Below are 20,512 nucleotides of genomic sequence, written 5' to 3'. Positions count from 1 at the left end.
ATAACAATTACATGTTGAAATGATAATATTTTATCTGTAGTACACTAGAGAAAATATATTTTGAAAATTAATTTCACATGTTTCTCCTATTTTTTAAAAAGAGTTACTAGAAAGTGTACATTTACCTGTGTGTCTCATGTTATACTGCTTCTTCTTTTTAAAATATTTATTTATGTATTTGCCTGCACCGGGTCTTAGTTGCAGCACAGGAGATGTTTGATCATCTCTGTTGCACGCAGGATCTTTAGTTGCAGCAGGCAAAGAAACTCTTTAGTCGTGGCACGTGGGCTCTGGTTCCTTGACGAGGGATTGAACCTGGGCCCTCTGCATTTAGAGCACAGAGTCTTAGCCACTGGACCAGCAGGCGATTCCCTCATGTTTTATTTCTATTGGACAGCACTGGTAGCAAGTAGATTTAGTATAAGCCTCCCTGGCAACCCACGTGATATCAAGGGGATTAAGGAGGGTGGGTACCACTTTGCCACCTAGGCAACATGGTTTAGTGATAAAGAATCCTCTGTTGATGAAGCAGTAGTTTTTAACCTTCACTGGGCATCAGAATCATCTGCTCATTGGGTATCAGAATCATCTGACGAGCTTGAGAAATACAGATGCTCTGTGCTCTGTGTACCAGGGACCCTGACTCAGGTGATCTGCGAAAGGGCACAATATCCTGTTTCTCCAAACCTCCCCACGTGGTCTTCACGTGGATCCAGAGTGGAGAATGCAGTCCTCAAGGCAGCTGCTGGGTCTGGATTCTGACTGCCTCCTGCTAGCCAGATGGTAATGGATGGTTACAGCTGCAGCTTAGTTACCTTCCTAAATCTCCATTTGTTTATCTGTAGAATTGTGTTGGTTAGTCACTAAGTCATGTCTGACTCTTTTTCCACACCAGGGACTGTAGCCTGCCAAGCTCCGGTGTCCATGGGATTTCCCAGGCAAGAATACTGGAATGGGTTGCCATTTCGATCTCCAGGGGATCTTCCCTACCCAGGGATTGAACCTGTGTCTCCTACATTGCCAGGCAGATTCTTTACCACTGAGCCACCAAGGCAGCCCTATCTGTAGAATAGGGTTAACAATTAAGCTGAGGTCAGCTTTAAATGATGTTATCCATATAGATAATGTAACACACTGTCTGGGATCCAAAAAATGCATGATAAATATTAGCTGCTCTTTTTAACATATAGGTTATGTATTACTGCTCCTTAGCATAACAAAGAGCTGCCTTTGACTATGAGTCAGTACAGACCTTTGCAAGAGTGCAGATCAAAAAGATGGCAAAATAAAGTGTGTGCTTGCTTTCATCTGTGTCTTTCAATTCAGTGCCTTTGGTGTCTCAGATATTAATTATTCAAAAGAAACTGAGGCAGCACCCAGTGGAGTAAACATCAAATTGCTGAGGTTTTCAGAGCAAACATACTAAATATTCTGGCTCCACCACTCAGCTGCTGAGCAACCTTGAATTAGCATCTTCACCTCTCTGAAGCTTAGTTTCCTTATCCAGACAATGAAGATAATAGTTACTAGTGTCTGCTTTAACAGTATTGTCGAAAGGGTTAAATAAGATAACCCACCAAAAACACCCAGCACAGTACCTGGAATTTAACGGGAGTTCAATTAAAATTTGTTTCTCCCTGACTTCTATCCTGAGTTGACTGAGGACACTCACAGATACTCTCTTGACCTCAAGATCTTTGCTGAAAACAATTACGATGTTGACCTCACAGATCCCTTTCAGGTCTAGCCTTAGGCGTCAATCTTTGTAAAGCAGAATATGCCCACCAACCTGAGAGAAATGGCAATGCAGAGAGAGAGGGATGGAAGTGGACAGAGCATATGGTGCAAGAAAGGACATACAAAGAGGGTGCCTTAGATCAGGGAGATTGACTTGGATACCGGCTTAGCCCTTTTTAGGAGCCCTGTGTTCCAGTCAGATAATGTGATTGCATGGCCACAGGTTCCTCATCTGTAAAATGAGTGTAGTATGACTCACCGCTGGGCTTTCCTGGTGGCTCAGACGGTAAACAATCTGCCTGCAATGCGGGAGACCCAGATTTGATCCCTGGGTTGGGAAGATCCCCTGGAGAAGGGAATGGCTACCCACTCCAGTATTCTTGCCTGGAGAATTCCGTGGACAGAGGAGCCTGGTGGGTTGCAGTCCATGAGGTCACAAAGAGCCGGACATGGCTGAGCGACTAACACTTTCACCTTCACTCCTGGGATGTCAGGAAGGTGTTATTATGGTAGTGTCTGTGTACAGGCTCCAGTTCAATAAAAGTAGCCTCTATTTTGATGATCCTGGCCCATCACTGTGGGATCCAAGTCCTCAAGACCCCACCACAACCAGAGGCCCAGTTACTTAAGGAATGTGGAGTGAGTTGAGAAAATTAGGAGGGCATAGGGTCTAGTTCCGCACATTTCTCACAGAAGACTGCCTGAGGAGGAGGGTGGGGGGAGGAGGAACCTGGGGTAAACCTAGATGCTTCAGCCCAGGAAGGTAAAGTCCCTCCCCCTAGAATGGACAGAGATGGGTTCGGTATGAGCAGGAGAGAATGGCTCCTGGCCAAGAGGAGACTCAGAGATCATCTGGTCCCACCCCTGCTACCCTTTCGCAGACTTCAAGAGAAGGAAAGAAACTGACGTTTGACAAAGTGACAGGTGCGGAGCTGCGGTGAGAATCCGGCCCCTCTCCCACTGGGCCAGGGGAGGTCTCTAAGAGCACAGCACACACCCAAGTGTTCGAGGGCCCGAGGAGGACCCTATTCCTCTCGCCCCAAATACATTCCTCCTGCTCCTCACTGCTAAAGACAGCTCCTTTCTAGGAGGAGAGCCCAGGTGCGGTCACCTGCATGGGGGCTCTGGATAATTCTGTAGATCCAGCACCTCTGATCCTCATAAACCTGCAAGGCCAGGGTGGTGAGCCCCATTGGGAAGGTGAAACAGTGGGCTGAACAAGGCTAAATGGCTCATCCAAGGTCAAAGGACCACTGTTACGGACACAGCCCAGACTTGAACTCAAGTTCTCTCTTTTTCCAATGTTTATTTATTTACTTGGCGCACTGGGCCTTAGCTGTGGAATGTGGGATCTTTAGTGGTGGCATGTGGACTCTTAGTTGCTGCCTGGGGGATCTAGTTCTCTGACCAGGGACCGAGTCTGGGCCCCCTGCATTGGGAGTATGGAGTCTTAGCCACTGGACCACCAGGGAAGCCCCTCAACTTCTCTTGTTCCAAGTTTGTATATAAAAAGAAAACACTCCATAGAGAGGCCACACAGTGCCACCTAAGTTATAATTGGCTACCATGTACAGGGGGGCCCATTACAAGCAATCAGGGTACCAGTCTGTAGAATAAGTTTCTTGACCTCGGCCAAGCCACTTCTGAGTGGGTCTTATTTTTCTGAATGGTAAAATGGGAGGTTTTTCCAGATGTCCCCTAAAATCCCTTCCAGATCTGACCAGCTGTGACTCTGAGTCTTCATCCTTCCCTATTGACTCAGGATTCCTTATTCCCTTTAGGCTAATATTCCCATTAATCCTAATGAGTTTCTCAGCCAGGGAAGAATGAACAGTCTAATTACACTAATGGCCACCACTTTACAAGCACCTATTATCTACTATGCACCTAAGTATCCCTGATCCTGAAACATCCTGCGAAGTGGAGCCTAAGACCTCTGTTTCACAAATGAGGAAGATAAGGCCTTAAGAGGGCAAGGGGCTTTCCCACAGTTACACACTTAGTCAGGGATGATGCTCTGGTTCAAACCTACATCTGCTTTATCAACTGCTCCATATTCCCCCCAACCTCACCACCCAAACATTCCCAACATTTATTTCCTTTGGAGTCTGAGACTTTTTTTTCCTGCTTCTTAAACAAGTTCATTCCTAAAGGACAAAAGCACTTGGCCAGTCAGCCAAGGTTCCACTCAGTTTCCCCAGCAGCATCAACTCAGCTCCAGAAAAAGCGGGGAAAAGTTACAAGAGGAGAAAGGTGTTTGAAAACATTCACATAATTACTATATTTAGCAGGGTATCCTCTGGAGACTAAATTAATATATAAATATATGTATATATACCATCAGTAAGTATCACAGTATTTGCTGAATCTCTATTAAAAAAAAAAAAAAACTCAGAAACAACAGCTGTGCTGAAGATATGTTAAAGTGGAAGCAAGGGTTCTTTTTAAAGCTCTTTGGCCTGATTCTTTCTGCTAGATGAGAGAGGGGAGAACACAGGGAGCAAAAGAGAGTGGATGAGAGGAGATCCTACAGGAGAGTAATCATTAAAGCATGTGTGCATGCTCAGACACAGTCGCTCAGTTGTGTGTGACTCTTTGTAACCCTATGGATTACAGCCCACCAGGCTCCTCTGTCTATGGGATTTTCCAGACAAGAAAACTGGAGTGGGTTGCTGCCCTCCTCCAAGGGATCTTCCCAACCCCAGGATCAAACCCAAATCTCCTATGCATCCTGACTTAGCAGGCGGAACCTTTACCACTGAGCCATCTGGGAAGCCTATTAAAGGGTGGGAGAGAGGGAAAGTGAGCATCGCATGGGCCTCCTGAATAGATTGTGTCTCAATCATAAAAATTTGGTCCCCAGAAACAGAAATCTTATAGGTGCTGGATAGGTATCAAGACCCACCGCATCTTGGTTATCTCAGGAGGAGAAAAGGAGAGTGAAAGAGAGAGGAAAGAAGTAGGGAGAGGAATAGAAAGCATAAGGATAACCTGATTCCCTCAGGATCTGGAGTGGCTTCAGTCCAGCTCCTGGTCCTGAATCCAACCTACTTACCAACCAAATGTCTCCATCAGCACCACGGGCAGCGCCTCTCCATGTCTCAGCAGTTATATCAGCCCAGGTGGCTCCGTGGTAGAGAATCTGCCTGCCGATGCAGGAGATGTGGGTTCCATCCCTGGGTCAGGAAAATTCCCTGGAGAAGGAAATGACAACCCAATCCAGCATTCCTGCCTGGGAAATCCCATGGACAGAGGAGCGTGGCAGGCTACAGCCCGAGGGGTCGCGAAAGAGTTGGACATGACTTAGTGACTAGACAATAATGTAAACCCAGACCTCCTACCTTCCAAACACTATTCCCAGAATAACCGAGAACTTTTTGTAAAATGACAAATGTCATTTTAAGGGTTTTTCCCTCCACTTAGGACTCACCTCCTTCAGTTACTCTTTTGTGTTAGTTTCCTAGGGTTGCCATAACAATGTATTGTAAATTGGGTGGCTTAAAACAACAAATGTTTATTGTCTCACAGTCGTGGGGGCTAGAAATCTAAAATAAGCATCAGCAGGGCCATACTCCCTCTGAAGGTCCTGGGAAGGGAAGAATTGTCTCTTTTCTTGCTTCTGGTGGTTACTGGCCATCCTCTGTCCTCAGCCTGCAGATGTGCATGCTGCATACTCTGATTTCCGACTCACTGTCATCCCACACAGTTGTTCTTTCCTGTGTCTATCAGTTAAGTTCAGTTCAGTTCAGTCAGTCAGTCGTGTCCAACTCTTTGCAACCCCATGAATCGCAGCACGCCAGGCCTCCCTGTCCATCACCAACTCCCGGAGTTCATCCAAACTCATGTCCATTGAGTCAGTGATGCCATCCAGCCATCTCATCCTCTGTCGTCCCCTTCTCCTCCTGCCTCCAATCCCTCCCAGCATGAGTCTTTTCCAATGAGTCAACTGTTCACATGAGGCGGCCAAAGTATTGGAGTTTCAGCTTCAGCATCAGACATTAGGGGGTAGTATTTCAACATAGCTTTTCAAGGGACACAATTCACCCCCCAGTACCCTCATCATTGCCTCAGTCTAGAGCAGGTCTGTTCCAATAAACTACCGTAGTGCTCTGCAGTTCAGCATGTGTTACACTGAAAGTAAGTGTCCATTGTCATATCTCCCATACATCAAGCTCCGTGAGAGGAGAGTTGATTTCACTTATTTTGGCATTCCAGCATGGCAAGAGCACGTATTAGGTGGACAACCCACTATGTTGTGTTTCACAAAATGAATGAGTGCATTTCTTGTGTTTCCATTGACTCAAATAATACAGCAAAAGAACCACTGCATAGGTATGACTATCACAGGTCCTAACCATACCGTGGGTAGGTTATTGATGCTGGGCATTATGGCTGCAATCATGAGTAAGACGCTTTTCCAGCCCTCAAGTGGTAGAAAATGTAGTAAATACTTTGAGAGTCAATAGAAGAAGTTTCTAGCCTAGAGAAATCAGAGGAGGTTTCACAAAAGAGATGAGACGTGAGTGGCACCTTCAAGAAATGGGAAGCAGAGAGAAGGCTGTTCAGGGGGGTGAGGAACAATATGTTCAGAAGTATGGCAGAGAGACTGTTGATGATGCTGCATTGAGAGACAGTGGATTGGCTTCCAGCTCTCTATTGAATCGCACTGGGAAGTGACTTTGACAGGAAAGGAAGATGACTGACTTATTGGCAAAGGGGTCTAGGTATTATTGTGTAGACAAAGGGAAAACATAGGGAAGGAAGGATGTGCTAGACTGGGCAAGCCTTTGGGAGATCAGTTAAAAGGCTGTTGTGATAGATCAGACAGAAAGAAATGGGATCTGAACTGGAGCAGTGTTGGGGATGGGGAGGAAAGGAACGCAGTGAAGGAGGCTGTGTAAGAATTGTCAAGAGTCAGTGACTGGCTGACGGTGGCAGTGGGAACAGAGGAGCGAGAAAGAGGAAATTGTGCTAAGTCCTTATGGGAACTTGATAGAGAGCATCAGAGTCCCCTGGGAACAAGTTGGTCAGCAGTTCTCGAGGCTCTTCCCAGCGTTGAGAGCTGCTGCTTTTTCTCCAGGGAGAAAGGGGGTGTCTGGATAGAGAAAAGCATACTCAACAGCAGCTTCTTATCTAAGGAGAACTGAGTGCTCGCTTTGTGTTAGGTGATATGCTGAATTCTCTACCTATACCAGTACATCAAACTCTCATGACAAGCCTTTGAGCCAGATATTATTTCTCCAGCTTGCAGGTGAAGACGTTGGGGTGCAGAGGGGCTAAATAAATTTCCCAGTATTAGTCCACCGAGCAATTTTTCTCACTCCCATGCTGGTGAGCTTAGCAGTGAGGAAAGGTAGGAAAAGCGTGAACTGGGAGGGATGATGACCAGAGAGCCACCCTATCCACACTAGTTATAGCTGTGACATTGGTCAAGTTAATGACCTCAATTTTCTTGCCTATAAAATGGCTATAATGATACTTGTTCTGTCTACCGTGCAGGGCTGTAGTGATACAAAGTCAAAAATAAGCTGATGTATTTGAAATTGTTTTGTAAATTATAACATGCTACAGGCATGCAGATGTGGAACACACACAAGTCTCTGAAACTGGATGCAAAGCACCTTGATGCCATGACTTAGAGAACTTGCTCTGTGACCTTGGCCATGTTCCTTGACTCTGGATCTCAACTTTATATCCACAGAGGGAGGGCCCTTCTGAGGATTAAGATAAACAGAAATTAGAATTGTCTCCACATATTTACTTTTCCCCATCTCAGCCATAGTCCTACCATCTCCCCCTGTTGCACATGCCAAAACCCAGCAGTCACCAGTCATTTCCCTTTCCCTCACCCAGCCTTTCCATTGTCAAATCTTAGCCATCCCATTACCAAGGCACAGCTCAAGCGTCTCGACTCTGTGCCACCACGGCTATCAGTCCTCCAGTCCAACCCACTGTATTCTTTGCCTGGATGATGGCTGTGATCACCTGCTCATCTTTCTCAGGCCCTTTAACCCTCTGTCTGCCCACTCTCCATCCAGAAGCCACAGTGACCCTTAAAAAACACAAATATAAGCATATCATACTTATATTTGAAACTGAAACATACTGAAAACACTTCTGTCACTAAGTCATGTCTGACTCTTGGGACCCCATGGACAGTAGCCCACCGGACTCCTCTGTCCATGGGATTTCCCAGACAACAATACTGGAGTGGGCAGCTGTCTCCTTCTCCAGAGGATCTTCCTGACTCAGGGATTGAACTCGTGACTCCTACATTGCAGGTAGCTTCCTACCTTGCAGGCAGATTCTTTACCACTGAGCCACCGGGGAAGCCCCCAACACTTCAGTAGCCACCCATTACTCTTAAAATCTATGTCTAAATTCTTCCGACAAGCCACAAGGCCCTCTGTGATCTGGATGCTGACTGCCTCTCCAGCTGCCTCTTGGGCTGTTCTCCATCCTACGCATCACACGTCAGCCACCTTTGCGTTTTCTTAGCTCCTCTGAATGCCACGCTTTTCCTTCCTGCATTAAGACCTCTGTGCACTATTCTCTGCCTAGAACATTATCCCTACCTTCATCACCCAGTAACTCCTGTTCAGCCTTCAGGTACCAGCTTCAGAGTTGCCTCCTCTGCAGACCTTTCCTTCTTTTCCCAAGTAGCCTAGGTCCGCTTGGGATGTGCTCTCAGATATCCTTATTCTGTTTCTCCTCGCATCTATCATAGACCCACTTATTTGATCATGCACACGAGCATCCGTTTGATGTCTGTTTTCCCATTGCACTATGAGTTCCGTGGAGTCAGGATCTACTTTTGTTTATTTGTGTGTGTGTGTGTGGGTGGCACCTTCAGTGCCCAGGCTCTCATAGGTTCTCAACAGACAGTTACCAAATGATGGAAAAAACATCAAATGAAAAGCATCAAGCACAGAGCTAAATGAAGCCTGTGTGCAGCCCGTGTTTTTTGTCCGCCTCCTCCCCCTCCATATGGCTCTGGACCAAGCTGGGATCCCAGGCTGTCAGAGACAATGGTGGGTTGTGTCACATCTCTTTCCAGGGTGATTTTGTCGTGTCTTTCCTGGCGACTGCAGTGATGTGGGCAGCAGGCAGACCACAGCCTGGGGGGTATGATTAGCGTCAGCTTCACATGGCCTCTCCCTGCTTTCTTCTCTGGAGCAGAGAGAGAATGCGGCTTTTGTGCTGCTGAGGATGCGGCTAGAAACACGGGCCCCCGGCCTCCTGTCTAAATGAAAGGAAGGGAATGCAAAGATGGGCTCTGTGGCTTGGTCACATGTGACAGTAAAGCAGTCCTTATCTCCATGGGAGGCTTCTTAGGGGTGCACCAGGCACAAGGGCTTAGCACCCTGCCTCTGTCCCAGCATCTCCAGGCAGTTCAGCATCCCCCCCGCCGCCCCCCACCCCGCCCACCTCCTAACCCTCCGGGTCAGAATACCATAACCCCTTGGATTTGCAAGATCCTGACACGTTCTTTATCCTCCTGGAGCCTAGCAGGCAGACAATTAATGGAGTTAGGAGTGAATCATGGCACCAACTCTGCAAGAGCAGCAGCCCAGACTGTTACTCCATTCACCTGATGTGCAACTGAGGGGCAGAGAGTCAAGCTGCTCGCTGGTCAAGGTAATAAATGCTGCAAAAGCTAAATGAATGGAATGAGGCCTTCTTTGTGGGAAAATGAATACTGGACTTCATGACATAAGGACACCAACCAAGCCTCCTGAGAGCACCCACTCTTCTACCCGCAAAAGACCCGATTCACCATGGATGGTTTCTGTATTCTAAATTTCTACAGTCTTAACCATCCACCCTTGAACTGCAGCCTCTCCCTGGATTACAGGTGGCTTTCAATTTTTTCTTGAAGGATAATACACTTCACACATATAAGACAGCCCACTACCGCGAGTTTACAGCTCACTGAATTCTCCCACAGTGAGTATCTTTCCAGTGCCCACCTTAAGAAATAGGGCATCAGGGCTTCCCTGGAGGCGCAGTGGTAAAGAACCTGCCTGCCAATGCAGGAGGCATGGGTTCGATCCCTGATGCGGGAAGATCCTACATGCCACGGGGCAACGAAGCCTGTGCACCACGACAGCTGAGCTGGTGCTCTAGAGCCCGGGAGCCGCAACAACTAAGCGCACGTGCTGCTACTACTGCAGCCCGAAAGCCTAGAGCCTGTGCTCTGCAACAAGAGAATCCATCGCAATGAGAAGCCTGCACGTCGCAAGTAGGGAGCAGTAGACTGCTCACCGAAACTAGAGAAAAGCCCAGGCAGCAACGAAGACCCAGCACAACCCAAAATAAACTAATTTTTTAAAAAAGAAATAGGGCATCACCAGCACCAGGAAGCACCCCACGCATTCCAATTATTACCCTCCCCATGCATAACCACTATCTTGACTTCTAACAGCATAGATTAACTTGCTTGGTTTTGTACTTTATAAGATCAGAGCTTTTTATTGACATATTAATAGTTGATGTACCATATTATGCAGGTTATAGGTGTTCGCTAAATTCACTATTTTTAAAGGTCATACTCCATATATAGCTCTTATAAAATACTGGCTATCTTCCCTGTATTGTACAAAATCTCCTTGTAGCTTATTTTATACACAAGAGTTTGTACCTCTTAATCCTCTGCCCCTATACAGCCTCTCCCCACTGGTAACCACTAGTTCGTTCTCCATATCTGTGAGTCTATTTCTTATTTGTTATACTCAGTAGTTTGGTATTTGATAACATGAGATTTTTGAGATTGACCCTTATTGTTGTGAATGGTGACGATTCATTCATTCTCAATGTTGTATGGTGCTTTGCTGTATGAATACACCACAGTTTATCTATCCATTCTATACTGATGCTCTGCAGCTATTAGGAATAGCACCCCTGTAAATATGCTTGTCCATGACTTCTGGTGAACATATGCATGCGTTCCTGTTGAGTATGTACTTGGAAGAAGAATGGCTCTATCCTAGGGGAGCCTTATGTTGACCTTTGGCAAATACTTGCAGTTATCCAAATACAGTTGTACCAGTTACCACTCCTACCAGCATATAAGAATTCAGTTATTTCTTGTCTGTTTTTTAAAATTGCTCTCTGGTTATTTGTGGGTACATCAGGAAAGAGATAGTCTCAGTTCCTAGTCCTCTATTCTCATGAATTGTTAAACCATCTCCAAATTCTAAAAAGGGATGACTCTGACTGTGTGCGCTGCACACACATACTTTTATTTCCCCACTAACTCTATCATCCTTCATGATGATGGTGGTGATGATGCTATTAAAGTGTCACCTACTTTTAATAGGCACCTGGGCTGCATGAAATATCCCTCTTTTTTGCTTCCAGCCCATTCTGTTTTCTCCGCGTTTCTTACCCATTTTGTAGGCACCTGTCTCTTCCATCAGCCCATCAGGCAGTAGCATTCTTGAAAGGAGGTATTGTGGCTTAGCTGTTTCTGCCTTCTGTATTTAATACTGTATGGAACACAAGGTAGGTTTTCATAAAATATTGAATGAATGGATGAATTTTCCTACTATCTGATATGTCAAGAAGTCAAAACTCCTACTCTTATATCATCCCCACTAGATTAATGGGGCACACAGCAGGCACTTAACAGAGACTTGCTGCAAGATTTGGTGTGAATTGCAAACCAACACCTCCAGCTGCTAAAGGGGAGAATCTTCTTGAAAACCAGGGCTGGACAGACAAGAGTCATTCTGGAATCTGGCGCATTTGGATCTTCCTCCCTGCTCGCTTCTCTCCTACCACTCAGGAGGCAGAGTGGGGTGATTCAGATGCATGTCTCACCCACACACAGAGCTGACTTTGCCCCACTTTCATCCTGGCTCAGGCTCTGATCTCTCAAGATCTGAGATCCAGGAGCCAGGCTTGCTGTGATAGAAATAAAGACCCACCCACCTCCTCTACCCACCAAGCCTTCAGAAGCAGAGTCATTAGACAGGGCTCTTGCCATTGGCTAATTCTGTGCCTATTTGTCCTCTGTTGCTTTTCACTTTCTAGAGTGGGAAGCAGAGCATGAATCCATGATGAGCCCTCCTGGGCTCCAGACAGCTGACCCGGAAGCCATGATTTCTTGGGCAAACTAAGACCGGATATTGCCACTTATTCCATTCCTACTGTTGTTTAATTTCCCACACTGTAAGCTATCTGGCTTAAGCCATGGCATCCATGATCTGCTGATGGCTTGGAGGAGAGCAGTGCATTTTCAATGCTCTAGTTAAGCTGGCATCACGCTTCTCATCAGGGGGCTATAAACGCAGTGAAAAGAAAATATGTGATGAAAGTTCAGTAGATCTCGCTTCCCTGGGTAAGAAGGAATCATTTCTACCAAAAATTTGATAGACAGGAATTAAGACTTGCTTTCTCCACGACTGAGGAATGGCCATTTCTGATCCTTCCCTCTAGGAAGAAACAAAATAATTTCATTAGGAAGGAACAAAATAAGAAGAAGAAATGCTAAAAACATAATTCTTGATCTTTTTTATTTTTTATGCAGCAAAGAATTCTATAGGAAGATTATTTTAATGAAACCAAGTAATAAATATTTTAAACAGTGGTACAGGATCAGCAAACAGGGCTTTGTATTTTCACAGAGGCCTGGTTTCAGTTTTAATTGTTATACAGAAATGCTGTGCATCTCTGGGTAAGTTAATTTCCTATCTGGGCCTCAGATTTCATATTTATAAATTGGTCCTTTCCATCGTTGATATACTGAAAACATGTAACACCAAATTTTTGTAGTTCTGTAACCGTGCTATGGGCTTCCCTGGTTGTTCAGATGGTAAAGAATCTGCCTGCAATTCAGGAGACCCAGGTTTGATCCCTGGGTCAGAAAGATCCCCTGGGGAAGAGAATGGCTACTCACTCCAGTATTCTTGCCTGGAGAAAGCCATGGACAGAGGAGCCTGGTGGGCTATAGTCCATGGGATGGCAGAGTTGGATATGACTTAGCAACTAATACTTTCACTTCACTTTCCGTAGAAATGAAGCGTGCTTCTATTAACTGTAAAAGCACCACACTTGGGCCCAAAGAAACAATGGCCCACGTGGTCATTCAACCCATTTTTTCTGGCTGCGTTGGGTCTTCATTGGTACACATAGGCGTTCTCTAGTTGTGGCGAGTGGGGTTACTCTGTAGTTGTGGTGCACAGTTTCTCTTAGAGGTGGCTTCTCTAGTCGTGGAGAATGGGCTCTAGGGCCTTTGGTCTTCAGTAATTGAGGTGCACAGGCTTAGTGGCCCCACAGCATGTGGAATCTTCCCGGACCAGGGATTGAATCCGTGTCTCCTGCGTTGGCAGGCAGATTCTTCACCACTGGACCACCAGGGAAGTCCCATCATTCAACCAACTCTATGCCTACTGCAAGCTAGGTGCTAGGACCCAAAAATTCAAGCACTGATCCTGCCTGCAAGGGTTTCAAGGTTGAATAAGAATGATGGACACTTTATGACATTCATTAACAGAACAGGCACAAGAGTGCAGTGGGCACAGATAGATATGAACATCCTTGGGGCAACAGGAAAGGATTTTCAGAGGAGGCCACCTGGAGTGGTCAGGAAGGACGCATTGCCAGGAAAGATAAGGATAAGGAAGGTGAGCGTCTGCAGCTCAGAGAACAGACACATCATGACTTAAGGGTTCCACACGCAAAAGCAAATTACTTATGGAATTCAGCCAATTCCAAACTCGGCATGAGTCAACAAGGCAATGTGTTTGCAACAACAAAATTCTCAAACAAGCTCCTGTCCATCTCAAATCTATACATACTGCCCTAGCACGGGCTCCAGCTCCGTCTCTGATTTTGGGCAATTTCAGTACCTTCACTCAATCTCAGCTCCTCGTCTGGAAGATAAGAGGTGAGCCGGGATGGTCTGGAGAGCCCCTTCCTACTCAAATCATTTCTAGACCAATAATGATCAGACACCAAGAGCTGTCCAGTAAAAAATAATAATAATAATAATGGGACCTTTTAAAACATGGAAGACGAGGGCTGCTCTAAACCCACCAACTGAAGTAATGAATTCCTCCACAAAAATCACATTTACCAAAAATTAAACCACAGAGGGGCTCTTTTGAAAAAAAACAAAAACTAGACAAAATTTATGAGAGAATTTTGTCGAGAACCGGTCTCAGAAAGGAGGAGATGTCTGCTTGGAAGATGTTCGACTATGATTTTATCACCGGCTTTCACAGACTGGGGGCTGGGCTGCGTGCCCTGAGCTGTGGAAGACCACTCCCATCCCTATTAACTCCTGCTTTTTACTGCTTCATGAGCTGCTGATGGAAGCCTCAGGGTCACACCCTAGGTTGAAAAGGAGTTAATCAGCTTGGGGAGCTTAGTGTGTTTGATTATTTTCTACCTCCTACCCTCACCATAGAATTTTTACAAATTGTAGCATTTACATAGACCAAGAAACTTTTGAGGCTTCTCTGCTGGCTTGGATGGTAAAGAATATGCCTGCAATGTAGGAGACTGGGAGTTCGATCTCTGAGTCGGGAAGATCCCCTGGAGGAGGGAATCATTACCCACTCCAGTATTCTTGCCTGGAGAATTCCATGGACAGAGGAGCCTGACGGACTACAGTCCATGGGGTTTCCCACACCATAGAATCTTTCCAAATCGTAGCATCTACGAAGACCAAGAAAGGGGAGGGTCTGAATCCCACATGAGTACAGGGAAATCCCAGATTCCTCCCTCTCATGTTGTTGGGATCAGCTGGTCCTTTGCAGCCCAACAGGTATTTCTGAACATCCTCCTGTCCCGACCCCGATGCGGGACACTGTGGACCTTTGAGAAAGGGAAAAACCATTCCATCAGTGCTGAGTGTGCCTGAAACTACCCCCCACAGGTGCACAGAACTGTGTTTCTCAACAGTCAGCAGGCTCAGTGCTTCCCACAGACTTCCTCCGGATTTCTAGTCCCCCAGGTTTGTTTTTTGGAGGCTATGTTTTGCAGACCTAGAATCACTTTGCTTCCCTGAGAAACAGCATCACCCACCCCCAACCCGGGGAGTAAATCGCTTTTTCCCTTTCCAACTGCAAAACCAAAAGGCCTTTATTCCAACCCCTCTCTGGCCCAGAGCAATCATCCTTCTACCCACCTGAGGGATGGGAAGCCACCCTGTTGGTCGCCAGGGTGCCTTACACAGGGCCCCCAGGAGCTCCTCCTGGACCCTAGAGGTGACTTGCCTCCTGATGATGATCAAAAGATGCACGGTAGAAGAGAGGAGGAAAATAAAAGCCAGTTTGATCTTAGCAAGGCATCCTGCTATATTTATTTACTCCACTAATTATAGGAAAAAGAAATAAAACCAGTTGCTCAATGGGAAGTAGCTGAGAAAACTGTTTGGCTTTGCGACTGTGATGCAGAGGCCAGAGGAGGCAGGGCACTCCCTCTCATCAATTTCCGGGAGAGGAAGAAAGCCGAGGGCACATCAGGACCTTGTTTGGGTACCACATCCTCGTGGCTCCGCGGTAGGTGAAATCGGTCCAGGGCTGAGGCAGACTAAATGATATTCTTAATGGACAGCCTGGAACCCAAACTCACTTGCAAGCAGAGAGTTATTTGATCTTTCCTTGAGAATGGGCATTGTTAAGGAAGGAAAAGGAAGACCCAGATACCCAGAGAGCATGTCTGGAAATGGGAAGGAAGGGGAGAAGGATGGAAGGGGAAGAGGAAGGCAGCAAGGGGGAGACAATTCCAAATTCACCTGCCCCACAATATTGCAGAGGTCCTTCCTGACTCAGGGCTGCCAGCTGCTGCCCCAACAGTGCTTTATCTCTGATGAATGTAACACTGCATGCATACAAGCACTGCCTTTGCTTATGCTGGAGGTTTTACTCCCTGGAAGCATCTCAATATCTTTTACTAGCCCCACCCACAAGCTCACACACACACGCACACACATCCAAATATATTCTATTTATATAAATATCAAAAGTTTATTCAGGAATGCCCCTAGTAGTCCAGTGGTTAAGAATCTGCCCATCAGTGCAGAGGACATGAGTTCGATCCCTGGTCCAGAAGATTCCACATGCCTTGTGTCACTACTAGTGAAGCCTGAGAGCCCTAGAGGCCATGCTCTACGACAAGAGAAGCCGCCGCAATGAGAAGCCTGTGCACTGCAACTGGAGAGTAGCCCTTACTCACCGCAGCTAAAGAAAAGCCCAAGTGCAGCACCAAAGACCCGGTGCAGCCAAAAATAAATTAACTAATTAAAAATCTAGCCAAAATGTCACCTCCTCCAAGAAGCCCTTTCAGATCTCCCTAGCTGGTAGTGTCCTTCTTTTGCTCTGACAATCCACGGCACCTTCTTTGACCTTCTCTTATGGGAGTCATGTCTTATAGCCACTTGTAAATGTGTTTTATCTTCCCAGTAACTTGTAATCTCCTTGCATCTAAAAGCCATGTCTTGGTCATTCATTTCTGAGTCCTCATGGTGCCCAGAGCAGTACCTGACCCAAAGGGAGACCTCCATAAATAGCTGTGGAATTCATTATTCATCATTGGGTAAAAAGGAGCTGCAGCAGTGGCAAAAAAAAAAAAAGAGAGAAAGTGAAAGTGTTAGTCACTCAGTCGTGTCCGACTCTTTGCGACCCCATGGAATGCAGCCCGCCAGGCTTCTCTGTCCATGGAATTCTCCAGGCAAGAATACTGGAGCTGGTTGCCACTCCCTTCTCCAGGGGATCTTCCCAACCCAGGGACTGAACACTGACCTCCTGCATTGCAGGTAGATTCTTGACCCATCTGAGCCACCAGGGAAGCCTGCAGAGGTGGCAAGGGGATTTTTTTAATTGAATACTCCCTATAGGCAGGCCTTGGACAAAGCTCTGAAAATACAAAATGAAAAACACAGGTCTGGCCTCATGGAACTCAAAGACATGTACAGCCATACTGACAATGCCATAGGGTCAATAAAAATTGACAGGCAGAACTCCCATTCACGCAGCCTAGAGCAGAGGTTCCCCTGGAGAAAATGTTAGAGGGATCACCTCCAAAGCCCTCCATCAGAGTTCGTGCGAATCCTTGGTTGTGGCAGGAGGAACCGTTCACAGCACGCCCAGTCCACCATCCAGGAGGGTATGGGGACCACAGCATCCCGAGGGAAGCCGACTTCCAGCGCTAGAAGGAGAACAAAGGCAGAAGAAACTCCAGACAGCATCCAAACTTCTTGGGGGGGCTTGATTAATGCCTTTAATTAACCTGCCTGCAACCATTAAGACAAGTGGCATGGACGGTAATAACACAAAAATGGGACCCAAGATTAGACCTAAACAAGCTTAGGGCTGTTCTCTCAGTGGCTGGACTCAGCTCTCCGAAGCTGGTCCTGAAGCCAGAGGAGAGAAATGTACCAGGCATGATCAAAGGCGGACCAGCACAGATTAGCACAGAGCGTCTTACCTCGTCAGCACTGGCTCCCGGGGCGAATTAAGTGCCTACAAAATGAATGTGTGCCTGGAAAATCTCCAGTGTGGGTTTTCTCCTTGCCCAAATGCTACCCAGTATTTTAATTAACCTGGGCTTATTGTTCTAATTACTGGAGTTTTATACTGTGAATCACTGTTCAGGAGTAGTGACAATCAGTAAACACAATTACCGTGTGTGTTGCCAGCAAAGCTCTGCCCTTAAGATTTTATTTAAAAAATAATAATTAGTAACATAAATCTTTAAATTCTAGTTCACTGGGGCTAACAGACCAAACTGGATGGAAGGAAAGCTTTCTTAGAATATCAAGATTTGGTCTTAATGGTTTCCCATCATCTGATATTTGGGGGACCTTCACTCTGAAAAATATCAGGTACGAGAGCAAAGAATGCAGAAGGCTGCTGTGATGTATTACTAAGTGAGAAAAAATAGCACTTAAGAGACTGTAGGTAACAATAACATTTTTAATCATAAAAAAACACGATTGTGTGAATGTCTGTGCATGTTTGAGTGTGTGTGCTTAAAATACATGTGGAAGGATATATATTAAACTGTTAACACTCATTGGTTCCCCTTGGAGAACAGGACTAGGGACACTAAGAAGCTAAGAGGGACCCTTCAGTGTTATTTCATGTACTTAAAAGTAGAAGTTTGAATTTTATGATGGAATTATTTTTTAATTTTATGCATTTATTTAATTTTGGCTGCATTGGGTCTTCATTGGCCCACAGCATGTGAAATCTTCCCAGACCAGGGATCAAACCTATGTCCCCTGCCTTGGCAGGTGGATTCTTAACCACTGGACCATCAGGGAAGTCCTGGAAATGTTAACTTTCACAATTAAAACATTTTTTATTAAGATCTGTAAATCGTCACTCTTTGACTAAGCCAAGAGCATGGTGGCACAAAGAGTCCTGCATGGGAAGCCCACCAGTTCAGGGTGGCTGCAACTAGAGCAAGGCACTGGCCCAGGGGCTTTGTGACAACCCTCTTTGGTTGTCCCATGGCATCTCGTGAAACTCAGACCCCTCTTACTGCCTCTCTGCCTTCTGCTTTTGGGACCCGCTCTGACACGTTGTAATTCTGTCTGAGCATCTCCATGCTTTTTCTTCAGACCCATGCCATCTCCCTGCATTGACTCCCCGACCCCCAGCCTGTTTCTGTCTTCATCCGTGGACCCCCTCTTAGGGTCCACCTTGACTCTTGCAGTGTGAGCCTTTTCTAGCCACCTGTGCCCAAAAAGATTCAGCCTCCATCCATTCATTGTCCCCCAGCCATGTCCCCACCACCCACTCCTATACTGGGTCCCTCCCTCTGGGCTCCCAATCCAGTCTGGTAATAATATGTATTTTTGATTGAGCACGATCCCCTAAACACAAGCTAATGAATTACTCCTAGGATTCCACTAGAGAAAATTAACCTTTCCAGAGCAGAAAAGACATTGACTAAGCCGGGCTTGTTGAGGAATAGTACTTCCAATTGGGGTTCCTTCCTGAGCGATTTTCAAGGGTGATTTTTATTTGCTTGATTTTCACCTTATACCTCAGAGGAGAACCTAATCCCCACCAGAGATGTACTTCCAGAGAGCTGTAATTTATTTTTTTTAATTGGAGTATAATTGCTGTACAAGGTTATGTTCATTTCTGCTGTTCAACAGCATGACTCAGCTATGTATACATATATCCCCTCCCTCCTACCCCGCCCTCTAGGTCATCACAGAGCACCGAGCTGAGCTCCTTGTGCTATATGGTAGCTTCCCACTAGCTAGCGGTTTTACACACGGTAGTGGATACACATCTCTGCTACTCTCCCGATTCTTCCGGCCCTCCTCTCCTCCCACTGTGTCCACACGTCTTACTCTACGTCTGCATCTCTATTCCTGCCCCTCAAATCGCCAGAGAATGATAAAGAGATGCGTCTGAAGTGAAAATATGTTAAAATGTCAAGCTGACTCCCAGTCTCCAGCCCTCACGTGAAGAGTCAGTGACATTGGATCCAGAGGTTGTCACTTATTCACTTGCCCAGAATGTACTAATTTATTCTCGGGGAAGCATTTATTTCCCCACCATGGGCTGGTGGTAAGCATGAAGGATACCAAGATGAAGGAGAAAATGTTCTTGCTTTCAAAGAACTCAAAGTCCAGCAGGAAAAGATATCACATGTGTGTTAAGTCACTTTAGTTGTGTCCGACTCTTTGCAGCCCCATGGACTCTTTGCAACCCCATGGACTCTTTGCAACCCCATGGAGCCTGCCAGGCCCCTCTGTCCATGGGATTCTCTAGGCAAGAATACTGGAGTGGGTTGCCATTTCCTTCTCTAGGAGATCTTCCCAACCCAGGGATCGAACCCTCATCTCTTATGTCTCCTGCACTGACAGGCGTGTTCTTTACCACTAGCACCACCTGGGAAGCCATTTGAACCACGTGGGTGGTTAAAGTGACAGAGGGGAAGTCAGAGGTGTGGACAAGGTGCAGTGGAGGCCCCAGCTAGGAGGAAACACTAACTCTCACCAGTTTAGGCATCATCTCTGGCCTCAAAGAGCCCATAGTCTAGCAAAACAAAGAGAGAAAGGACATTGCGAACAAATGTCAGAGAGTCACCACGGGCAGCCAGAGACAGAGACTCAATGGGTAACAATAGGTGGCCTGACAGAAAAGGCACTATTTGACCAATCGTGAAGAATGATTGAGTTTTTCAGACAGCGAGAACAGACTTGGAGTTGACAGGGAGGAGGGGAGTGGGGGAGGGAAGAATTTGGGGTTAGCAGATGCAAACTATTATATATAGAATGGATACACAACAAGGCCCTGCTGTATAGCACAGGGAACTATCTTCAATATCCTGTGATGAGCCATAATGGAAAGGAATATGGAAAATAATGTATATACGTGCAAAACTGAGTCACTGCTATACAGCAGTAATGAACACAGCATAGTAATTCAACTATACGTCAATAAAATATTTTTTTTAAAAAAGGATGAATGAGTTTGTGTGCCATGCTGACCAAAAGGAAGGGGAAAAGGATGCTTCCCTTTTTGCTAGACTATGGGCTCTTTGAGGCCAGAGATGATGCCTAAACTGGTGAGAGTTAGTGTCTCCTCCTAGCTGGGGCCTCCACTGCACCTTGTCCACACTTCTGACTTCCCCTCTGTCACTTTAACCACCCACGTGGTTCAAATGGCTTCCCAGGTGGTGCTAGTGGTAAAAGGAAAAGGATGCAAAGGGAAAGATTGTGCCAGGGCATTATGTATTTCGGGACAGCTCAAGAGTTTATGATGTCTAGAACTTCAAGTACTTGTTGGAGACAACGTCTGGA

At 46.1% G+C, this 20,512-nt stretch overlaps 1 protein-coding gene across 1 annotated transcript in view; it reads left to right on the top strand.

The window, feature by feature from the left end:
• ASIC2 (acid-sensing (proton-gated) ion channel 2) overlaps positions 1-20,512 on the top strand; it is a 1,220,326-nt gene that overhangs the window by 868,521 nt on the left and 331,293 nt on the right. The window lies entirely within an intron of this gene.

Source organism: Bison bison, unplaced genomic scaffold (genome assembly GCF_000754665.1).
Source record: "Bison bison bison isolate TAMUID 2011002044 unplaced genomic scaffold, Bison_UMD1.0 scf7180017864472, whole genome shotgun sequence".
Classification (NCBI taxonomy): Eukaryota; Metazoa; Chordata; class Mammalia; order Artiodactyla; family Bovidae; genus Bison; species Bison bison.
Note: the sequence above shows the minus strand (reverse complement) of the source record. Positions and strands in the feature narration are given on the sequence as shown.